This window comes from Kogia breviceps, chromosome 3 (genome assembly GCF_026419965.1).
Source record: "Kogia breviceps isolate mKogBre1 chromosome 3, mKogBre1 haplotype 1, whole genome shotgun sequence".
Lineage (NCBI taxonomy): Eukaryota > Metazoa > Chordata > Mammalia > Artiodactyla > Physeteridae > Kogia > Kogia breviceps.
Window position 1 is genome coordinate 75,491,600 of NC_081312.1, and position 23,208 is coordinate 75,514,807.

Sequence of the window (23,208 nt, forward strand, 5' to 3'; positions counted from 1 at the left end):
AAGATGAAGGAAGTGTCAATAAATGTTGAGAGCTAAAAGGCAAAAGCAAACCTGCGCTTGCCTGGTAGAAGCCAGGCCAGGGTGTGCAAACACTAATGGCATCAGTGCCACGAGGGGCTTTGATGGTGACATAACTGTCACTATTCTTCTTGACATTTAAAGCCAGGGCTGCTGAAGTGTGAACTCTTCACTCGTCCGACCCTCTGGTCCTGACCTAGTGTGGTGACCCGAGACATGTACAGTCCATGATTGTCTGGGGAAGAGATAAGTGACATTTTGAGGATTCTCACACTGCTACCTGGTTTTTGCAATGTCTTTGATATCAATTTATTCTAAAGGCTTCTTTGAAGTCATCATTCAGCTGCATTTACTGAGCATCTCAGGGTCTACTGTGTTTCAGGAGGGTGTTTGATAAATGCTGAGGACTGAATCACCCTAATAGCTGGTCTGGGTCACTTCAAAGTCCTCTGCCACTGCCAGCGAGGGAACAAGAGGAACCACTGTAACCACTACCACTTTCAGAAACACCTACATCACTGGTCTGCTATGAGCAATGCTGAACACAGTCAAGTTGCTCACAGAACCTACTCCTAGGCCAATTAAGTTCAGAAAGGGATGGGGCTCCATAGTAAACAGAACTGAGCCCCCAAATATCAGAAACTTTAATGAAAAAGGTCTATCAATTCAGAAGCCCCCAAACCCACAGATTCTTCCAAAGAACTGCCAGAATGGAAGACACAGTGCACCAAAGATTTGATGCTGAGCATAGCCCACCAGTTCACATACTTTCTTCCCTGTGGTAAGCTCCCTGTTAGGGATTCCATAGTCCTTTCTTGAAACTTATTCTCAGGCTGGGGCCACCCTAAAATCTATTTTTATGTCCTTAAATCTACAAGAAGATTAGAGTTCCAGTCCCTTTGAACCCCTGGGAGAGTCCTCATTTTATATGCAAATTGGTATATGCAAATAGATATGAGGGGGCACTTCTTACCTCTGCTGCAGCATTCAAGGCACTAATTAACATAAGTGGATGCTCTGGGGTGTGACCTTAGGAAGCATGTCAGTGGTGCCAGGTGGAGGATGGATGTTATCTGCTCTTCCCAGATGCACTGGAACCCCAACTCTTGCCCAGCCAAAATATGCTGCTGGTCTAGCTTAGTAACAGACATTTTGCCTTATTTCTGTAAATTGACTAGCGACTTTTTTCTTCATTCTTGCTCTTCATAACCTCTCCATATATTTGGCACTATTGACGCTCCTGCCATCTTGGATTTCTCCTCCCCTGCTTCTTAATCCTGCACGATTCTGTTTCTGTTGGTTTGCTTTCTGACTATTCCTCCTGTTCCCCATGGTGATTTAACCAAGGGCTTTCCCCAAAGCTCCACCCTTTTTTCCTTCTCTACATAAACTTCTCCAGAGTGTATGGTTTCATATCCACTTGTTTGCTTGCTCACTCACTTACTGAGCCTCTCTCACATCCCTTATGTGGTACTAGGCTTAGAGAACACCAAGATGAATAAAATCTAGTTTCTGCCTTCAGGGATCATATAATTGATAAGTGGTGACTTGACCCAGTACCTGGCTCCTTCTACTCACATTCCAGTGCTCATTGCCCTCTGTCTAAAGACTGGAAGTTATTTATGCATGCTCAGTATTAATCTCACATGACTCCTTTGCCTATAACTCCAGCCTTCATTGACTTTCTTCTCCAACAAACTGCTCTAGTCAGGAGAGCTGTTTGGTTTTTTTTTTAATTGAAGTATATTTGATTTACAGTGTTGTGTTAATTTCTGCTGCACAGCAAAGTGATTCAGTTATATACATTATTTTTTATATTCCTTTCCATTATGGTTTATCACAGGATGTTGAATATAGTTTCCTGTGCTATACAGTAAGACCTTGCTGTTTATCCATTTTAAAAAATGTATGTATCTATTTATTTATCTATCTATTTATTTATTTATTTTTTGTGGCTGTGTCGGGTCTTAGTTGGGCATGTGGGATCTTTCGTTGTGGCATGAGGGCTTTTCATTATGGCATGCGGGCTTCTCTCTAGTTGTGGCACTCGGGCTCCAGAGCATGTGGGCTCTGTAGTTGGGGTGTGCAGACTTAGTTGCCCCGCAGCATGTGGGATCTTAGTTCCCCAACCAGGGATCAAACCCACGTCCCCTGCATTGGAAGGCAGATTCTTAACCACTGGACCACCAGGGGAGTCCCTCCATTTTATATATACTAGTTTGCATCTGTTAACCCCAAACTCCCAATGCACCCGACCCCCACCCCACCTCCCCCTTGGCAACCACAGATCTGTTCTCTATGTCAGTGAGTCTGTTTCTGTTCATTTGTGTCATATTTTAGATTCTATATATAAGTGATATCATATGGTATTTGTCTTTCTCTTTCTGATTTACTTCACTTAGTATGATAATATTAGGTCCAATCATGTTGCTACAAATGGCATTATTTTGTTCTTTTTTATGGCTGAGTAGTATTACATTGTATATCTTTTTTATCCATTTATCTGTCGATGGACATTTAGGTTGATTCCATGTCTTAGCTATTGTGAATAGTGCTGCTATGAACATAGGGGTGCATGTATGTATTTATTTATTTATTTGGCTGTGCTGGGTCTTAGTTGCGGCACATGGATCTTCATTGTGGCTTGCAGGATCTTTAGTTGTGGCATGTGGGATATTTAGTTGCAACATTTGAACTGTTAGTTGTGGCATGTGGGATCTAGTTCCCTGACCAGGGATCGAACCCAGGCCCCCTGCATTGGGAACGTGGAGTCTTAGCCACTGGACCACCAGGGAAGTCCCGCATGTACCTTTTAGAATTACAGTTTTGTCTGGATATCTACCCAGGAGTGGGATTGCTGGATCATATGGCAACTCTATTTTTAGTTTTCTGAGGAACCTCCATACTGTTTTCCATAGTAGCTGCACCAACTTACATTCCCACCAATGGTGTATGAGGGTTCCCTTTTAGGAGAGCTGGGTTTTATTCCTTCAACAGTTTTATTACCTTGGGTAACTCATTTGACCTGTATTGGATTTAATATCTCTATCTGTGGAATGAGAAGGTTGTAGCACTGGGATTCTTTCATCTCCAAAATTCTATGATCATTTACAATTGGAGGGAGGTAGTGGCTAATACGAAACAGCAATTATATAGTGAAGCTAATGCTTTTTTAAAAAAACTTATGAACAGCATCCTCATGGGGATTGCTAGCACGTCATAAAATTGTTTGCTGGGTCTGGAAAATATTTGTCCTTATAACCTATTGTAATTAGCCAGTTGCCAGAGCTATTAACATGTTCAGGTAAGAGGAAGGCGGCAGGCATGGGAGTGGCTGAAGTTAAAGCAGGATTAGATGGCAGCCTTAAACTTTCTGGAGGATTGTCCTCATATAGGTACTGTTCTGAGATCATTGATCTTTATAGTAAGTTTGTGCCTTTATCTGTAAATTTATACGTTATTCGTGTTAAATAAATTTCTATAGAGTAAGAGTTCTGCTTCAGATCTTAAAAAAAACCTTCCTGATTAGAAAAATGATATCTTTCCTTAGTCATTGATACTTTGAATTAAAAAAACAGATCCATTCAAGCTAGTTGACTAAAGGGGTATGTGTACGTATGTGAAAGGATGAACTATTAAATGGCAATGAAAATGAATCACACACAGCACAGTTGAACCTCCCAAATGTGAGATTGAGCAAAAGATGCCAGACACAAAACAACAGATACTATATGGATCCATTTATATGAATTTCAAAAACAGGCAAAACTAACCCATGATGTTAGAAATTAGGATAAAGGTTACCTTTGGGATGGAGGAAAGGAGTTAGAGAGGGACTTCTGGGGCGCTAGTATCATTCTATCTCATGACCTAGGTGGTGGTTACACGGGTGTGTTCACTTTATGATAATTCATTGAGCTTGTGATTTGTGTGCTTGTCTGTGTATGTGTTATATTTAAGTTTAAAAAGTTAGGACTTCCTTGGTGGCACAGTGGTTAAGAATCCACCTGCCAATGCAGGGGACATGAATTTGAGTCCTGGTCCGGAAAGGTCCCAAATGCTTCAGAGCAACTAAGCCCGCGAGCCACAACTACTGAGCCCACGTGCCACAACTACTGAAGCCCACATGCTTAGAGCCCGTGCTCCACAAGAGAAGCCACCGCAATGAGAAGCCCGCGCACCGCAACAAAGAGTAGCCCCTGCTCACGGCAACTAGAGAAAGCCTGTGCGCAGCAATGAAGACCCAACGCAGCCAAAAATAAATAAATAAATAAATAAATAAAATTTTTTTAAAGTTAAAAACACTTGAGTTCTACACTGTGGATTCCTGATTCCAAGTGGCAAGTAAAGTATGTCTAGAGAGGGAGAACCCAGCTTAGTCTTGAGCAGGAGGGACAAGAGCTGGACTCTGGAAATAAGGTGGGTGGAGGAGACATTCCAGTTGGGCCAGCTGGGGGCAGAGTGAAGACAGTGGTCAGACTGAAGTAAAAGATGTGTACAGGAGTGTGTAAGGTGGGAGCTGAGGCTGGGAGGTAATTCTGGGAGAGACCGTGGGTGGGGCTTTTGAGTACCCAGCGGAGCAGCTTGGTTTTTTCTTTTGGATAGTGGGAGATCACTGAAGATTTGGCATATTGATAGCAGAACTTTAGGATGCCGGAGAGGAGGGTACTTGGTAGCATGGAGTGGTAAGGGTGGGGACAACTGTCACAGCGGTACTGGAGAGGGGCGGATGGAGGACTGCGCACTCTGAGACTCTCCGAGATATGTCTGATAGTGTTGATCCTGGCCAGTGTTCCACCTCCTGTTCTTGCTAGTGTAGACATGTTTGGGGTTTCATCCTTTCCTAAGTGGGCCCCAGGGGCATCAGGCTCATGCTGTGTTCAGGGACAGCTTGGTAAATTGTGCCTCTGAGGATTCCCCCATGATTGGATCCTTCTCAGAAAGTGCATGCTCTCACCTGAACCAAGCCTGCCCCGCCCTGCCCCAGTGGGAGCCAAGCATGGGAGCCAAGCATGGGACCCATACGTGAGACCCTTCCATTGTATTGCCCCTTTCAGCCCTGATCATGCAGAATCTGCGGCAGTGGAAACCTCAGTGTGACGGTGCCCAAGCCTGGTGCTGCCCTGTGGGCAGGACATGCTGGGGATTGGCCAGTGTGCCTCATTTAGGCTAATGTGAGTATTGCTGAGTCCCCTGGGTGAGTGTTGCTGATCACTCTGTAGAATGCAGATGGTGGAGGACGGTGGGGTGGTCTCTTCATTCCAGGAATCCGAGGCAGGGAGGCTTAAGCAAAACTCCCATGTAAAGAAGCATCTTCCCTTGTCTTCACTCTTTGTAGCCAACCAGATACGCTGTCCAAGGAGAAAACAATTGTTTAAGGCAGAACTGCAGTCTGATGAGATGTATCCCGGGGCCAGGAGTGACAGTGTTCTAAGGTGGGATGGTCCATATCTCATAAAGACGAGGAAAACAGGATTTGTCCTTTGCCAAAAATGGCATGATAGCAGAGCTTCTTTGTTTTCTTTTTTTTTTTGCGGTACGTGGGCCTCTCACTGTTGTGGCCTCTCCCGTTGCGGAGCACAGGCTCCGGACGCGCAGGCTCAGCGGCCATGGCTCACCGGCCCAGCCACTCCACGGCATGTGGGATCTTCCCAGACCGGGGCACAAACCTGTGTCCCCTGCATCGGCAGGCGGACTCTCAACCACTGCGCCACCAGGGAAGCCCAGCAGAGCTTCTTGAAATAACAGCAACATTTGATTATGGTGGTTTATGATTTTCTAAGGCACTTCATATGCATTATCTTATTTTCCATTTTGAGCTTCTCAACCAGGCTGTGAGAAAGATAGGAAAAAGAGGATTATCCCTGCTTAATCATGTGAGGATTTATGTGCAGGTGTCTGGAAAGGTGAGGTGATTTGTCCAGTCTCAAAGGTGGTAAGGGGTGGAACTTGAAACCAGGTCTCTCCACTCCAGGTCCAGATTTCTCTCGATATACTAGCTATATTTCCCCGACAGGATTCAACTGTCCTGCAGTAACCGTAGGATAAGTTTAGCCCCAGGGACATTTGGCCTACCAGTCTCTGAAAATATCTGATGGGGAGGTGGTACATGTTGGATTGAGGGGACATAGGAGGAGGAAATGAAAGAAGCGGGATGATAATTGTTGCCTGTCAGGTGAGTGCAGTGTTCCTTTTCCCAAGAAGCAACCAAAACTAGCCTATAGGCATTGAGCAGAGGATGACAGAGGGGGCAGGGAGGGTGGCAGCATGAGAGGGGGACAAAGCACCATCCAGTAGCTTGCTGGGGAGGCTCCACCCCACCTTCCCTACCTGCGTCAGACTGTATAGACAGCATGAGAGGCTCCAGTTGGTCAGTAGATGGCCCAGTTGGACTGAAGGTTTGTTCCTCACCCATTTAGGGTGAGGGCCCAGAAGATCTCTAGACCTCTCAGTACTGGAATGGGTGCCACTCCCTGTAACTTCCTAAGGAGTGTAAAAACCCAACAGACTAAACTTTCCAACAGTCTACACCATGTGCACACTCATCAGGGAAGACTTCACAGCCAGGGCAGAAGTCCAGATGAGTTGGGAGGGGTTCATTTCACCTGTCAGATGCTGCTGGTCTAATATGAAGCTCACTGTGGCTTTTGATCAGGGTAATTACTGTAGAAGGTTCTAGGTGGCAGCAAAGTCCAGATGAGCAGACCTGAGTTTAGAGGTGGCATGAGGGGTCCCCAGTTGAGCTGAATGCAGAGCAACCATTTGGCTTTTCTGGGTTGCCTAAAGGGCAGAAGGTCCTGTTATAATCTAAGGCATGTATCTTTGCCTTTATTAAACTTCTTGAAATTTTTTATATTAAGGGGTTACTTTCCACTGGGTGCTGTGGCAGTTCCTGCAAAGATGTGTTTTGAGAGTTAAATGAGATGTCTTGCTCCCTCATCCTACTATTTCCAGCCTTGGTGACCAAGGTTCACCCTCTGCATCATTCTTCTTGATTTTCTAGAATTTGAATATGTCTGCTCTTGGTAATTGCTGTGTGTGTGTGTGTCCAAGCAAGTGTGTCTGCCGTGACTAGGGGTCAGGGCTTCTCCCTGGGGCCATGGCATTTCCTCCTGACACATTCCTTCTTCAAGATCCTTGGCAATGATCCATGCTACAACGTGGCAGAACCTTGAAGACATTATGGTAAGTGAAGGAGGCCAGACATAAAGGACCACATATTATATAATCTATTTATATGAAATATCCGGAATAGGCAAATCCACAGACACAGAAAGTAGATTAGTTGCCAGGGAAGGGGGTGAGGGGAGGGATAAATTAGGAGGCTGGGATTAACATATACCCACTACAATGTATAAAATAGATAACCAACAAGGACCTACTGTTATAGCACAGGAACTACACTCAATATTATGTAATAACCTATAAGGGAAAAGAATCTAAAAATGAATATATATATATAACCGAATCACTGTGCCGTACACCTGAAACTTACATGATATTGTAAATCAAGTATACTTCAATATAAAAATTTTTTAAAAATTGGTTGCGTGGGGTTGGGGGGGGTTGATAAAATTGTTCTGAAATTGATTGTGATGATGAATGCACAACTAAATACTAAAAGCTATTGATTTGTACACTTTACATGGGCAGATTGTATGGTATATGAGTTACATCTCAAGGAAGCTTTTTAAAAAGAAAAGATCCTTGTGCAATACAGACACAGTGAGTTGGCTGCAGAGACTGTGTGATGTGACTACAGTGAGGTGGGGGCAGGTCTTGGGGAAAGACTCCATGCAGGAGTGGCTGAGAGCGAATTCTGAGATGGGCAGAGGTTAACTCAATCCTTGGGATTTTTGCAGCTTTTATCTTCACTAGTTTATTTTTCTGTCTTCCCTAGTCCAGTCCATAGACAGTCTTGGTCATTAGTAAGCAGCAAGTTCCTACTGTATAACACAGGGGACTATATTCAATATCCTGTGATAAACCATAATGGAAAAGAATATGAAAAAGAAAATATATTGTATAACTAAGTCACTTTGCTGTATAGCAGAAATTAAACACTAAACTATATTTCAATAACATTTTAAAAAAATTAAAAGAAAAGAATTTGTATGGATTCACAGTCTTTTCAACACTTGTTTTTATCATGTGTCTATTTTTTTCAATATAGGGAGTATAAAATAGTATCTTGCTACTGTCTTAATTTGCATTTCCCTAATTACTAATGAGATCAAGCATCTTTTGGTACATTTATTGGCTATATTTCTTTCCTCTTTAATGTAATTCAGGTCAAATGTTTGGCCCATTTTTCTATTGGATTGCTGCTTATCTATGCCTTATGGCTTTGTAAAAATCAGTATACTGATATATATTATGGTTACTAAACATTTGTCTGTTATCTGTGTCACAGATATGTTCTCCCTGTTTGTAATTTGCCTTTAACTTTACTTTGGGGGTCTTTTAATAAACAGAAATTCTAAATTTTAATGTAGCTTAATTTATCAATATTTTCTTTTTTGTTTAGCACTTTTCTGAACTTCTTTAGTAAATTCTTTTATATGCTAGGGCCCAAAACAATGTTCTCCTATCTAGAAGTTTTGATTTTTACATTTAATTTTTTTGTCCATCTGGAATGGATGTTAGTGTCTGCTATGAAACAGGGAATCTAATTTTACATTTCCCCATATGGACAATCAGCAGTACCAGCTTCCTTTTGTCTCTGACATGTAGCACTGTTCCATATTTGTGTGGGGTTGTTTCTTGGCTCTTCATTGTGTTCTGATGGTCATTTTGAGTATATTTGTGCCAATACCATCTTGCCTTAATCACTCTGGTTTTATGTCGTGATATCTGCTTAGGCAAGTCCTCCCCACCATCTTCTCCTTTAGCAACATCTTGACTATATTAGGATCTTTGCTGATTTACATTTTACCCCCCAAATGGGATCATAATGTTACTACTAGTTTATAACTTGCTTTTAAAACAAACCCTTAATAATAATAATACATTGTGAATATTTTGGCATTATTATATAATTTTTAATGACTACATGATATGTTATTATTTAGATATTCCACAGTTTACTTATTCCATCCCCCATTTTTGGATATTTAAGTTGTTGCCAAATTGTCATTATTATAAACAATTTTGTGATGAATGTCCCTGTGGCAAAATATCCATGACTATTTCCTCAAGATGGGAGTAGGATGTCTAAGTCTAAGGATTGGTGCAATTTTCAGGTTTTGTTTTGTTTTCTTTTCTTTAAAGGTTTTTTTTTTTTTGATGTGGACCATTTTTAAAGTCTTTATTGAATTTGTTACAATATTGCTTCTATTTTATGTTTTGGTTTTCTCACGGTCTCACCCGCTCCGCGGCCTGTGGGATCTTCCCGGACCGGGGCACGAACCCGTGTCCCCTGCATCGGCAGGTGGATTCTTAACCACTGCACAACCAGGGAAGCCCTAGTCCCTAGGTTTTAGATAGAAATTGCTAAATTACTTTTTAGGAAGTTCACATGAACTGTGTGATAGTGAGTTCTCATGGCAGGCTCCCTTATTAACAGTGAACATTATCATTAAAAAAAACAGCAACAACATACGTTTTCCAACTCCATAGGCAAATAATTTAAAACCAAGTTAAATTTGGCTCATATATCTAATCTGGAGTAGCACATTCTATGTTTGTATTTTTCTTTATTTCTTTTTTTTTTGTAGTACGCGGGCCTCTCACTGTTGTGGCCTCTCCCGTTGCGGAGCACAGGCTCCGGACGCGCAGGCTCAGCGGCCATGGCTCACGGGCCCAGCCGCTCCGCGGCACGTAGGACCTTCCCGGACCGGGGCACGAACCCGCGTCCCCTGCATCGGCAGGCCAGGGAAGCCCTATGTTTGTATTTTTCTAGTGAACAGCCATGGGGTTTCATACACTGAACACGCTCCTAAATACATCTCCCTCTGTTCCATTAGGGGAACTGAGCTGGGCCTGCGGGCCCATGGAGAATCAGACTGTTGGGGTGATGGAGTTTCTTTTGCTGGGATTTCCGCTCAGCAGGCAGGTGGAGCTGCTGTTCTTGGTGTTGCTACTGCCCACATTCCTGCTGACGCTCCTGGGGAACCTGCTGATCATCTCTGTTGTGCTGTCCTACTCCTGCCTCCACACCCCCATGTACTTCTTCCTGTGCAACCTCTCATCCTGGACATCCTCTGCACCTCCGTCATTTCTCCAAAAGCATTGGCCGACTCAGTATCTGGGGATAAAACCATCTCCTTTGCTGGCTGTATCAGCCAGTGCTATTTCTACTTCTTCCAGGGCACAGTAGAGTTTCTCCTGCTGACAGTCATGTCCTACGACCGCTATGTCACCATCTGCTACCCCCTGCAGTGTAGCACCGTCATGAGGCCTCCTGTCTGCATTGCGACCATTGTGTTCTCTTGGGTGGGAGGCTTCCTACCTGTGCTCTTTCCAACCATCCTCATCTCCTAGCTGTCCTTCTGTGACTCCAGCATCTTTGACCACTTCTTCTGTGACGTTGGGCCCTTGTTGGCCCTGGCCTGTGTGTCACCACTGCCATTGAGCTGATGGATTTTATGCTTTCGTCCATAGTCATCCTCTGCTGCATAGTCCTCGTGGCATATTCCTATACGTACATCGTCCTGACAGTAGCGTGCATCCTTTCTGCAAGTGGGAGGAAGAAGGCCTTCAACACCTGTGCTTCCCACCTGACCATAGGTGAGGTTGTGATTTCTGGTAGCATCATGGTGTTATCTACGTGACTCCCTCCCAGGAAGAATATCTGGAGATCAACAAGGTCCCTTCCGTCCTGAGCAGTGTTGTGGCTCCATTCCTCAACCCCTTCATATATACTCTGAGAAATGACACAGTGTTGGGGTTCCTCAGGGATGTGTGGGTCAGGGTGCGAACAGTTTTGGAAAAGAGGATGAGGACAATGCCAAGGAGTGGATTGTCCTCCAACAGTGACCACAGAGAAGGGTCTAGTTCCTCTTTCCCTTCACTACCGGGTATCCATTGTTCAGATCCCCAGTATTAAAAGAGAGGATTGCCTTAGCAAAAGGGTGAGCTAGCTGAGGGATCCTGAATGGTCTATAGCAGAAAAAAGTTGAGTTTGGAGACAGGGACTTAGACTCTGGCCTTGGTTCTAACTCAAACTCTGTGACCACAACTGTGTCACCTTGTCACCTGCCACTCTGGCCCTCAGTGCTCTCATCTGAAGTATGACAGCATTGGACTTGATGATCTCTAAGTTCTGTCCACACTGAATACTCCAAGAATTGCAGAAGGGCCGTACAGCCTGTGTCCTGTTTGAAGTCCCATCACATTTGACCCCATTTCCTCGTGGATCCTGAATACAACTCTTCTATCAGCTTGGCACAAAGTCATTCCTGGTCCCCTCTGCATAGACCCCCTTTCCTTCCATCTTCACTAGGAATCTTTCCAGGAATAAGCTTCATTATTCTCCAATCCACTGTCATATCCTGTAATCCACTGTTTTCCCTCAGTGGACATTTGTAATGAATGATTGGTGGATATACATAGTCCGTGTTATTTAATAACACTGCTTTCTGTACTAGAACTTGTCATAACATTCAACATGATCCCATTCTTATGTAAGACATGCCCTGTTCCCTCAGCCTCCAGTGATTGCCATTGATGGATAATTTGACTGAAGGCATAATCCATTGCCGGACCAATGATCTATGTATGACCTGTGTGGCTTGGCTGGAACAAATAAACTGTGCAAACAAATGTCTCTTTTTTGAGAGTTTGAACTAAGACATGCAGAGACTACATTGAACAATGGTGATGCTCCCCCTGGAAACTCAAATAGACTTGATGCCTGGAGTGGCCATTTGGGGGCAAACACAAGCTGATGAATAATTATATTTTTTGTTGGGGGATACTCCATCTCTTCTTTTTTTATTGAAGTGTAGTTGATTTACAATGTTGTGTTAGTTTCAGGTGTACAGCAAAGTGATTCAGTTATACATATTTTGTTTTCAGATTCTTTTCCATGATAGGTTATTACAACAAACTGATGCATAATTAGAGGAAACCAGTCTGCCCATCAGATAGAATGGAATTGGTGTGTAGAGAAAAATAGACAAGAGATAGATGAGAGCCCACTCAGCTGCAGAGACACAGAGTAAAGGGCACTCCTCTCTAATGACTTCCCAGATCAGGGAGCTGACAGTTTTATTTCCTATTCCTGGATTTGATGAGTTGCCAGTACCCATACTTCAAACCCCTTTTTACTGAACTCTTTTGAGAAGGTCATTGTTTTTCATGACCAAAAAGCAGCTTGACTAAAGCTCTCTCTCTGCACCAAGTGTAGCCCTTCCTTCTTTCTAACTCCGAGGAACTAGAAAGATGCCCATTTCTAACTAAACTCTTTGTCTGAATTCTTGGTGCCCAAACACTGCCTGAGATGCTTGACTGGCACCATCTAGGCCTATGGTTCAGGTCAGTGCAGGCCAAATTTTTTCAGTGTCATCAGAAACACTGAGGTTTTCTTCCTGTCCCCCTCGGCCTCTAGCACTGCAGTATCTACTTTGCCTGACTTAACACCTGTGCTTCGCATGCACACCTAAGGAAACTCTGTAGAGTGCTGTGGAAACAAATGAAGACCACCCAAATGAGAACAGAGGGCTATTTATCCAGAACTGGCTACTGCAAGGAAGTCAGCCACCATCACTTGTATTTGACTGAGACTCAAAGGCAGGCAGGGAGCTGGGAGGCTTTGTAGCAGAAGAAGAGGGTAAGGCTCAGGTGTGCTCTGATTGGAGGGTTTTGGCCTGGGGAAGCTGGAAGTGGGCTAACTAGAAGCAAGGTATCTTTGGCTTTCTCTGACTAGTCCTGAGTTGGAAAAAAGTGGGGGAAGGAATGGGGGTGCAAAAAAATTGGGACATTTGCAGTCCTGATCACCTCCTGACCATTCTGGGCTGACTGCTGCAGAGGCTGTAGATTGGTTCCCTGCCTGGTTGCTTCGGGTTTTCTGGGTCAGAGTTCTATTGTCATATATGGTGTGACTGTCATCCATTTGTGTATTCAGTGTCTCAGTTCTTATAGCATTGAAGTTCTTGCAACATTTTAAGGTTTAAGCAGAGGGACAATCCTTCCTAAGCAGACAACCAGATCCCATCAGTAACAGATAATGAAAGGTGACCTCAGATAAGCAGAGTGTTTAGTTGGTTCTCAGGCCCGGAGTGGGAGCTGGAGAAACAGAGGAGGTCTTGCATGTGCTGAAGACCCTGCTTCCTTGAGTGACCCAGACTCCAAGGTTTAGACCCTTTGGCTGGTGGGGCCTGCCCAGGGCACCCTGGCACTAGAGGCAGTTCCCTGTTACAGTACATCTGGCAAAGCATCTGGGCTCTGAGGTCCAGTCTTCCATGAGATTAGGAGACAGACCAGGTGTCTTGGGTCGGATTATGGAGAGAAGGAAGCTAGGTCACTCTGCTTCCCCGTAGGGTACTGACAGGGCCTCAGAACCTTGTCCTCTCTGCCAGAAATGTTTCACTGAAAACATCTGGAGGTCCATGACCCCTCAGTTGTCCTTCTTTACTAGCCTCAGGAACTCCTTAAACCACCAACTAGACTTCAAAGCAGTGACAGGGACTTCCCTGGTGGCACAGTGGTTGAGAGTCCACCTGCCATTGCAGGGGACACGGGTTCAATCCCTGGTCCGGGAAGATCCCACATGCAGCGGAGCAACTAAGCCTGTGAGCCACAGCTACTGAGCCTGTGCTCCAGAGGCTGAGCCACAACTACTGAGCTCACGCACTGCAACTACTGAAGCCTGCACGCTCTAGGGCCCATGTGCTGCAACTACGGAGCCCACGTGCTGCAGCTACTGAAGCCCACGCCCCTAGAGCTTGTGCTCTGCAACAAGAGAAGCCACTGCAGTGAGAAGCCCGCGCACTGCAATGAAGAGTAGCCCCTGCTTGCTGCAACTAGAGAAAGGCCATGTGCAGCAACAAAGACCCAATGCAGCAAAAAATAAATAAAAAAAATTTTTAAAAAAGCAGAAACAAATTCCTACAAATTTCCAAGTTCCCACTGGGAACCTTTAGCCAAGTACTTCCATTCTCAGCCCACAGAAGTCACTTCCTTCTTCTAGGCCTCCTCATCCTTTGTGTGGTTGGTACACTTGTCTGCCTGTCTTCCCCAAGAGACAGCAAATGCCAGTGAGGGCAGAAAACTCGGTATTGTTAATTTTGGGTCCCCTACCAAAATTATTTTTAAGGCAGAACAAGAAAATTTTAACCATCACCATTTTGTCTGCCATTTGACCCACTCCTCCCTCCTCTTTAGTGTGCATTGTGCATCTGCATTATACTTTAACTAGATCCCCTTAGAAGACACAGGAATGATGCCGAAAACTCAGCTTCTCTGTACACCAGTGCCAAACTGAATTGAAACAGGAGGGAAGGAGGCAGGGCACAACCTTTGTAAGAATGACATAGCCCAAGGACATGACATAAACTGATTAGAACCTAATGGATCCAAGATGGCGGACAAGTCAACTTTTTCCACTAGACGTTGAGCCTCAGTATCAGCAAGCTCACATCAGCAAGCTAAATGACACACCCACAGGCATCATGACAGTTCCAAGACCTACCATAAGGATCAAAAAGTGGGTGGTGGCCCAATGAGATGGCCCACACTCTGAGTGTGTTTCTCTCTAAATAAATCCACTTCTTACCTATCACTTTGTCTCTCACTGAATTCTTTCTGCGATGAGACATCAAGAACCTGAGCTTCATTAAGTCCTGAAACCAGGTGTGTTATCTCAGTTGGAAGACTGTGGGTTTTGGCCGGGTTTGAGTCCCTGCACCAGGGTTCCAGTCCCAATCTGAGGTGCACAGTTTCGATTCCACTTCAAAGACATGGCTCCCAGTTCCTTAAGAAAGACTTGCTGGGTCAGAAAGCTGGCCAGAGTCTGATTTAAATTTTTAAAGCTAAAGATGTATATATTGATACCTTTAATAATTATATACATTTATATACCTATACATACTTTAATATTTATATACATTTCAAAGAACAAACATGGAACTCACAAGGTTTCTAAAGTAGATGTCTAAGAAAAGGGAGAGGAGAGACAGCTCTTCCCTTATTTTCAACAGGGAGAATTAAGCCTTGTTGACGAAAAATTAATCAGTTGATCTAAGAAAGAAATGGAAAATTTTATTGGAGCCAAATTTGAGGATTATAACTTGGGAAGAGCATCTCAGAAAGCTGTGAGAACTGTTCTCCCTGTTAGAAGTCAAGGCACAGTTATATAATTTTTTTGAGACAGAAGACTGCACATCAAATGATGTATTATTGACAGTTTACATGATCCAGATCTCAATGTCATCGTGGTAGGTAATGTGACCCCTTACAAGATCAAGAAGTCATGCTATCTTTGTAGTAGTTGTCGTGTTAACGTTGCTCTTTATGGTTAAGCGGGTATTCCTGCCAATGGGGAAGGTCTGGTGATGCATAATGCAGACACACAGTGCACAGTGGGGGAAGAGAGGAAGCCAAAGGGCAGAGAAGAATTTTTTATGTTTAAATTTTTTGTATTGCCATAAAAATATGAATTTTATTTCACAGCCTCTTACTTTACTTGTACTTGCCCTTATACAGCCCTCTGGGAGCCCATTCCTGCAATGCTTTTTGCTTCTACAAGCTTTGTCAGCTACAGGTAAATGTCTGTGCTGGACCAGGTACAAATCAAAGTGAGCACACCTGACTCCTGTCTGATGGAGCTCACCCACACAACTGACAGATGAACATAAATCAAAGTGAGGATTCCTTTTGGCAGGAGAGAGTTTTTTGTTTCTAATCCTTAATTTTTAACTATGAAAATACACAGTCATTGTAAAATTTCAGCCAGTACAGGAGTGTATAAAATAAACCATGCGAGTTTTACCCGCCATTTCTACTCTCCAGCAGCAAAAATTGTTAATTAATGGGCTTCCCTGGTGGCGCAGTGGTTGAGAATCCGCCTGCCGATGCAGGAGACACGGGTTCGTGCCCCGGTCCGGGAAGATCCCACATGCCGCGGAGCAACTAAGCTCGTGAGCCATGGCCGCTGCGCCTGCGCATCCGGAGCCTGTGCTCCGCAACGGGAGAGGCCACAGCAGTGAGAGGCCCGAATACCGCAAAAAAAAAAAAAAAAAAAAAAAAAAAAAAAATTGTTAATTAAGTAATTTATGCTTATAGAACATACGCATATTTATTCATACACACTTAACTTTTATTGTACAAAAATGGGATGGTGTTATATGAATTTTATGCAATTTGATATTTTAAAATATCATTCCTTGCCAATACCTATAAAACTGTATAATTTATTTTTAGATGTCACTTTTATAAACAATGGGTACTGAGATTTCTAGTATTTTGTTAATGGTGCTAAGTTGTTGGCATAAATTCCTACTCTTAGTACTTATGGCTTATAGCGTTTGTCATTTTAAATTTCAGTAGATTATTTTGGTAGAGTCTACCAAATTGTTTACAAAATTTGTGGTAGCAATTTCCTCACCCACAAACATTGTACAAAAATGTCCATCTTCCTCACCATTGGCATTACGAGATATTGTCCGTCTTAAAAATATTTCTGTCCTTCTGCATGTAAAAAATTGTATCTCATTGTTTTAGCAGTGAGGTTTATCATCTTTTCATATGTTCATTGGTTATCTGTATATCTTCTGTGAATTGCTTATTCGTATTTTTTCCCTTGTACACAAAGATAAAACATTTAATTTTCTGCTGGTTTGTTTTCCCTTTTCTGATTGCTTGGTATAAATTATTTTCATTGCTTATCAAAAGCCTTAATATTTTGCACTCTTCAATCCTGCAATTTTACATCTAGGAAGGAAATCATTGGTCAAATGGGCAAAAATGGATGTACAAGGTGCTTGACACATTGTTTATAAAATAAAAACATTCAGAAAGCATTCTAAAATCCAACAGTAGAAAATTGGATCCACTAATTATGACAAATCTACACACAGGAATACAATGAAGAATAATGATATACAGTCAGCCCTCTGAGGGTTCTGCATCCACGGATTCAACCAACTGCAGGTTGAAATATTTGAAAAAAAAATTCCAGAAATTTCAAAATGCAAAACTTGAATTTACTGAGCATAGGCAACTATTTACATAGGATTTACATTGTATTAGGTATTATAAGTAATCTAGAGATGATTTAAAGTATATGGGAAGGTGTGTAAGTTATATGCAAATACTATACCATTTCATACAAGGAACTTGAACATCCTCAGATTTTGGTATCCATGAGGGGTCCTGGAACCAATCCCTTGCAGATACTGAGGGACGACTGTATTTTTTATACTCTACATTTATTGATATGGAAAGAATACATATATACATACATATATATTCAAAAATATTTAATGTGGTTACTTCTGGGTAATGTAGTTATGGATGTTTTTTTTTTTTTTTTGGCTAAACCGCATGGCTTGAGGGGTCTCAGTTCCCCCCAACCAGGGATTGAACTCAGGCCATGGCAGTGAAAGCCCAGAATCCTAACCAGTAGGGAACTCCACGGATGATTTTTTTTTAAGTCCGTTTTCTCTTTATTTTTGTACAATAAAAACGTTTTTGGTCACACAAAAAAAGGAAAAATGTCCCCAGAATTTAACTTCTGCTCAGATCAGGATACAGTGGAACCATTGCATCTACCTAGGAATGCAAGGAATGAGCCCTAACATTGTATGAGTTTTTTTGGGCAGCCTCATCCTTTACTGCTTCAAACTGAGCTTCCAGTCCACTGAAACCTTCATATTGGTTTAATGTTTTCACATGAACTGTCCTTGCTTTACTTGTCTGGTTTTTTGGGGGGCCTCTCCTTGTGGCATGCAGGATCTTAGTAGTTCCCCAACCAGGAATTGCACCCATGCACCCTGCAGCGGAAGTGCAGAGTTCTAACCACTGGACCACCACGGAAGTCCCTGGTTCTTTTTTTTTTTTTCTTCCTCTCGGTACGCGGGCCTCTCACTGTTGTGGCCTCTCCCGTTGAGGAGCACAGGCTCCGGATGCGCTGGCTCAGGGCCCAGCCTCTCTGCGGCATGTGGGATCTTCCCGGACTGGGGCACGAACCCGCGTCCCCTGCATCGTCAGGCGGACTCTCAACCACTGCGCCACCAGGGAAGCCCCCTGGTTCATTTTTTTAATGTAAGAGACTTGTCATTAGTCTCTGCCCGTAGTTTGATCCCATCAGAAGACAACCAGTGCAGCTGTTTTCTGATTGGTGAAGGTTCTTTTCTTCCTTAGCAGGATCCTTTGGGGGAAAAAACCGTTGGAACTTCACACTGGAGAACTCACTGTCCCTTTGAGCCCCTTGGATAAATTTCCTTGGAACATTTGAAATCTGACTTCCTGAAATCTATAAAAATTATGTCTGACCATCTTTCTTGAACATTCCAGAAAAATAAAACAAAATAGAAACACACTCATAGACACAGAGAACAATGGGTGGTGGCCAGAGGGGACAGGGGTAGGGGAACGTGTGAAATGGGTGGGTGGGATTATGAGGTACAAACTCCTAGTTATAAAATAAACAAGCCATGGGGATGTAGTGTACAGCATAGGGACTATAGTCAATAATGTAATAACTGTGTATGATGACAGATGGTTACTAGGCTTATCATGGTGATCATTAGATAATGTATAAAAATATCAATCACTATGTTGTACACCTGAAACTAATATAATGTTGTATGTCAGTTATAATTCACTTAAAAAAAACTTTCTAGTAAGTGAAATTGTCAGTAGGGCAAGAATTTACTAGGTGGTCTGCTTCCAGCCGAGGGAGAGTTGGAGGGGATGCCCTGATGCTGGTTCCTCTGGCACCACCGTATCTAGCCTTGGAACAGTTTTGCAACCTGAATTTATTTATTTGGCTGTGCCGTGCGGCATGCGGGGATCTTAGTTCCCCCACCAAGGATCCAACCTGTGTCCCCAGCAGTGGAAGTGCAGAGTCCTAACACTGGACCTCCAGGGCATTCCCTGCAACCTAAATTTAAAAAGCATCATCCATGTCCTCCTTTTATCTTAACATATATTCTGTAACTCCTACCAGGTATTATTTTCCTGTTTGTTTCTTTTTTCATCCTCATCCAAACACTTCCAGTTTCAGTTTTGTGATTTCCTTTTCAACATATACACTACTTTCTTTCCATGGTCATCCTCCAGTCATGAGTTCTACATCATCTATTTGTCTTCTTGTGATAAAATTCAAGTTCCTTTCCCATTCGGGTCTTCTCTAATGCAGCACATCCCAGACTTTAGGATTTTATTAAAATTAATTAATGATAGGGGAAAATTCCTTGAAATTGATGTGTTTGGCAAGCAAGAAATGACATTCCCTCCCACCCCAATCATAGAATGTCAGTATATTTTCATTAAAGAACATAGCTTAATCTTGGTAGGGTTAGGGCTTCCCTGGTGGCGCAGTGGTTAAGAATCTGCTTGCCAATGCAGGGGACCCAGGTTCGAGCCCTGGTCTGGGAAGATCCCACATGCCACGGAGCAACTAAGCCTGTGCGCCACAACTACTGAACCTGCACTCTAGAGCCCACGAGCCACAACTACTGAAGCCCACGCGCCTAGAGCCCGTGCTCCGCAACAAGAGAAGCCACTGCAACGAGAAGCCCGTGCACTGCAACGAAGAGTAACCCCCGCTCTCCACAAATAGAGAAAGCCCGTGTGCAGCAACAAAGACCCAACAAAGCCAAAAAAAAAAAAAAAAAATCTTCATAGGGTTAGGAAGGACATAATTTCAGAATTTAAAAATATTGAGGGCTTCCCTGGTGGCGCAGTGGTTGAGAGTCCACCGGCCGATGCAGGGGACGCGGGTTCGTGCCCCGGTCCGGGAAGATCCCACATGCCGCGGAGCGGCTGGGCCCATGAGCCATGGCTGCTGAGCCTGCGCGTCCGGAGCCTGTGCTCCGCAACGGGAGAGGCCACAATAGTGAGAGGCCCGCGTACCGCAAAAAAAAAAAAAAAAAAAAAAAAAAAAAAAAAAAAATATATATATATATATATATATATATAAAATTATTTCATTATAGACCAGAAACCCTTTGTCATGGACCAGCTTCAGTCTTCAGACCCGTGTAGAAAACCACTGATGTAATACATGTTTAAGCAGCTTTATTTGGACACTTTTCTCTTTCCTTGAAATTTTTGGGAAGTACATAATGTCCATATTTTAAGTTACCTTATAATTTATCAGAGGTCCATAAATCTTTTGTCTTAAGTCACAAGCCCTCCTCCAGACTCTGTCCTTGACACTACATCAGTTGTCAGGTGTCAGGCTTGTGTTCTTTTCCAAAGTCAGACACTTTGCACTGAGGAGATGAAAATATTGTCTGCAACCACACGTCCTTCAGAGTCCTCTTTGTCCCAGGTTTCTTCTGGTTGTATAATTTGTTCTCACATGTATCAACTAAACTATGAGGTTGCCTATAACAAACTCTGCATCAGGCCTCAGAACACACTGGAGGAGGGAGCATCATTAGCGAGGTCAGGTCTGCAGAGGGCTCCTCCTACCCCATTACAGAGTCACCAACCAGGAGAATGTGGGCTTGTCTTCCTGGGTTGGGGGAAGCCTCTGTGCATGTGTTGGTATCAGTGAATCCTCCTTAGTAGTCTGTCTAGGAATTCATTATTCTCGCAAGTGCCAAGCTGAGATTGTCTTTCCTCCTCAACCCTAGTGAAGAGTGATGTTTAGTAGGATAAAGGCAAAGGCTTTTCTAGTATAATAATTCTGAGCTTATGCTATGAAAAACAGTCAACATGAGCAAGTGAAGAAATGGTTCATCTTGAGCTACTTCACCTGGATGGGGTTGGGATGGACCCTCAAAATCTCAGGCATCTCACTTGCTTCTTCCAGATAGACCAGGACCCTGGGGGAGGGGGTGGAGATCAGAGAAAAAGGACCCTCCAGACCCCATCTAAGAAGGACTTGGTGTGAACTGACAGGTCACATGATGAGAAAAGTGATGTTTTGCACCATTCATTGGACACTGTTATCAGCCAATAGGATTATTTTCTATCTGCTCACAAACTGTACCTGCAGCTGTAAGCTTTCAGCATGACATGCCAAAGTGGATGGAGGTATTCATCAAGATTTCACCACCCTTTTGGCAATGAAACCAGACTGCATTTTTAGCACACATATTTCAGTGTCTATCTCCTGAGGAGGAATTATATTTAGCACATTTCCTGCTAGCCACTGAACAGTGCAAGACCTTCTGGGTCTGGAGTTAGTCACAGCCCTTTATGTCTATCTGTGGAATCCCTCCTTGTAAACTGCTAGGCCTTTGAGGAGCCCGAGTTTATAGCATGAACTGTTACTATAAATCCTTAGAACCCACCAGGAAAGGTGCTGATTGGGTGGTGTGTTCATAGCGACTTCTTAGTCCCAGCCCTGGGAATGTTAGGAATGCCCCAGTCAGATGGAGTGCGTACGTGTGTGTGTGTGTGTGTGTGTGTGTGTGTGCACATGCTCGCATGTATCCATGTGTTTGGGCATGGTAGTGTAAATGGGGCACTCTGGGTGACCTTCTTCAGACTTCAAAAAAAAAAATTATTGGAGTATAGTTGATTTACAATGTTGTGTTAGTTTCTGCTGTATAGCAATGTGAATCAGTATACATATACATATATCCACTCTTCTTTAGGTTCTTTTCCCATATAGGTCATTACAGAGTACTGAGTAGAGTTCCCTGTGCTATACAGTAGGTCCTTATTAGTTATCTATTTTATATATAGTATTGTGTATATGTCAATCCCAATCTCCCAATTTATCCCCTCTTCCTTTCCCCTGGTAACCATAAGTTTGTTCTCTACATCTGTAACTCTTATTCCTGTTTTGTAAATAAGTTCATTTGTACCCTTAGACTCTTCTTGTGCCTACTCCTGAGGAATGTGTTTGCATTGCGTTGGGTTTGGGAAAATCAGATCAGCATGTTATGCAGCCTCCCAAAGAGAGGAGCGAACAGGAGATGAACTTTCAGGGCCATAGGCCTTACTTTTCCACATGGATCTTCTGGGTCAAGGGTCAGAGACACAGGGTCCCCTAGACCAGTACCTGCAGACAGGGGGCCTCAGAATCTTCTAGGGAATGTGTTTAAATGCAGATGTCATGGTCAAACTCCACCCAGGTATACTGAATCAAACTCTGGAGTATACAGCCGAGGAATTTATATTTTAAAAAATACCCTAGATTGTTTTGTGATGTGAGTGGGTTTGCTGACTACTGCCTCACTTGGCCCTTCCTGCAAGGGGATGGTAGCAGCACTCAGCGTTGACATCAAGTCTTTTTTTTTTTGACATCAAGTCTTTTTGATTTTACCTCCTAAACATTTCTTGCATCTTCTCTGCATGTCCACTAGTCACTGGCCAAGTCCAAGCTACCAGCATCACTGGTCTGGACCACTCAGTGGCCTCAAAGTTTCCCCTGCAGGGACTCATCCCCCTCCAATCGGTACTCAACACAGCAGCCAGAGTGGTCATTTCCTGTCTCAAGTCAGATTCTGTCCCACTCCCCACCTTACCCTGACCCTCACTCCAGTTATTATTTTTTTCTTTTTTCTTTTTTCCTTTGTCTGCACTGCGCGGCATGCGGGATCTTAGTTTCCTGACCTAAGATCAAACCTGTGCCCCTGCAGTGGAAGCATGAAGTCTTGACCACTGGACTGCCAGAGAAGTCCTGCTCCAGCTCCAGTTATTTCTTTCCATCGCTTTTAGGATGAACACGACATTCTTCTCACAGCCAGAGGACCCTCAGGACTGGATCCGCACCCCACCTCATTTCACAGCCATTGTTCCTGCTAATAGGTCTCTCCACAGACCCGCCCCCCAACTCCTTTCACCTGCTCTTCCTTCAGGCTCAGCTGTCATCACTTCCCCAGGGACGCCTTCCCAACCTCTCAAGGGCTGCACTTTTCAGTTGCAATTTTTTACTAATTGACGTTATAATCTGATTAAACACGAGCCTTCATGTAGAATGTAATTTCCCATGGAGGCAGGGACCACATTTCTTCACTATCACAGCCCTAGTGTTTGGCTCTAAATACCTGTCCTCAGGACTTCCCTGGCGGTCCAGTGGTTAGGACTCGGCGCTCTCACTGCCGGGACCCCAGGTTTGATACC

At 43.5% G+C, this 23,208-nt stretch overlaps 1 long non-coding RNA gene across 1 annotated transcript in view; it reads left to right on the top strand.

Moving 5' to 3' along the window:
* LOC131753461 (uncharacterized) overlaps nt 1-23,208 on the top strand; it is a 93,230-nt gene that overhangs the window by 67,670 nt on the left and 2,352 nt on the right. The gene's annotated exons all lie outside the window — the stretch shown is intronic.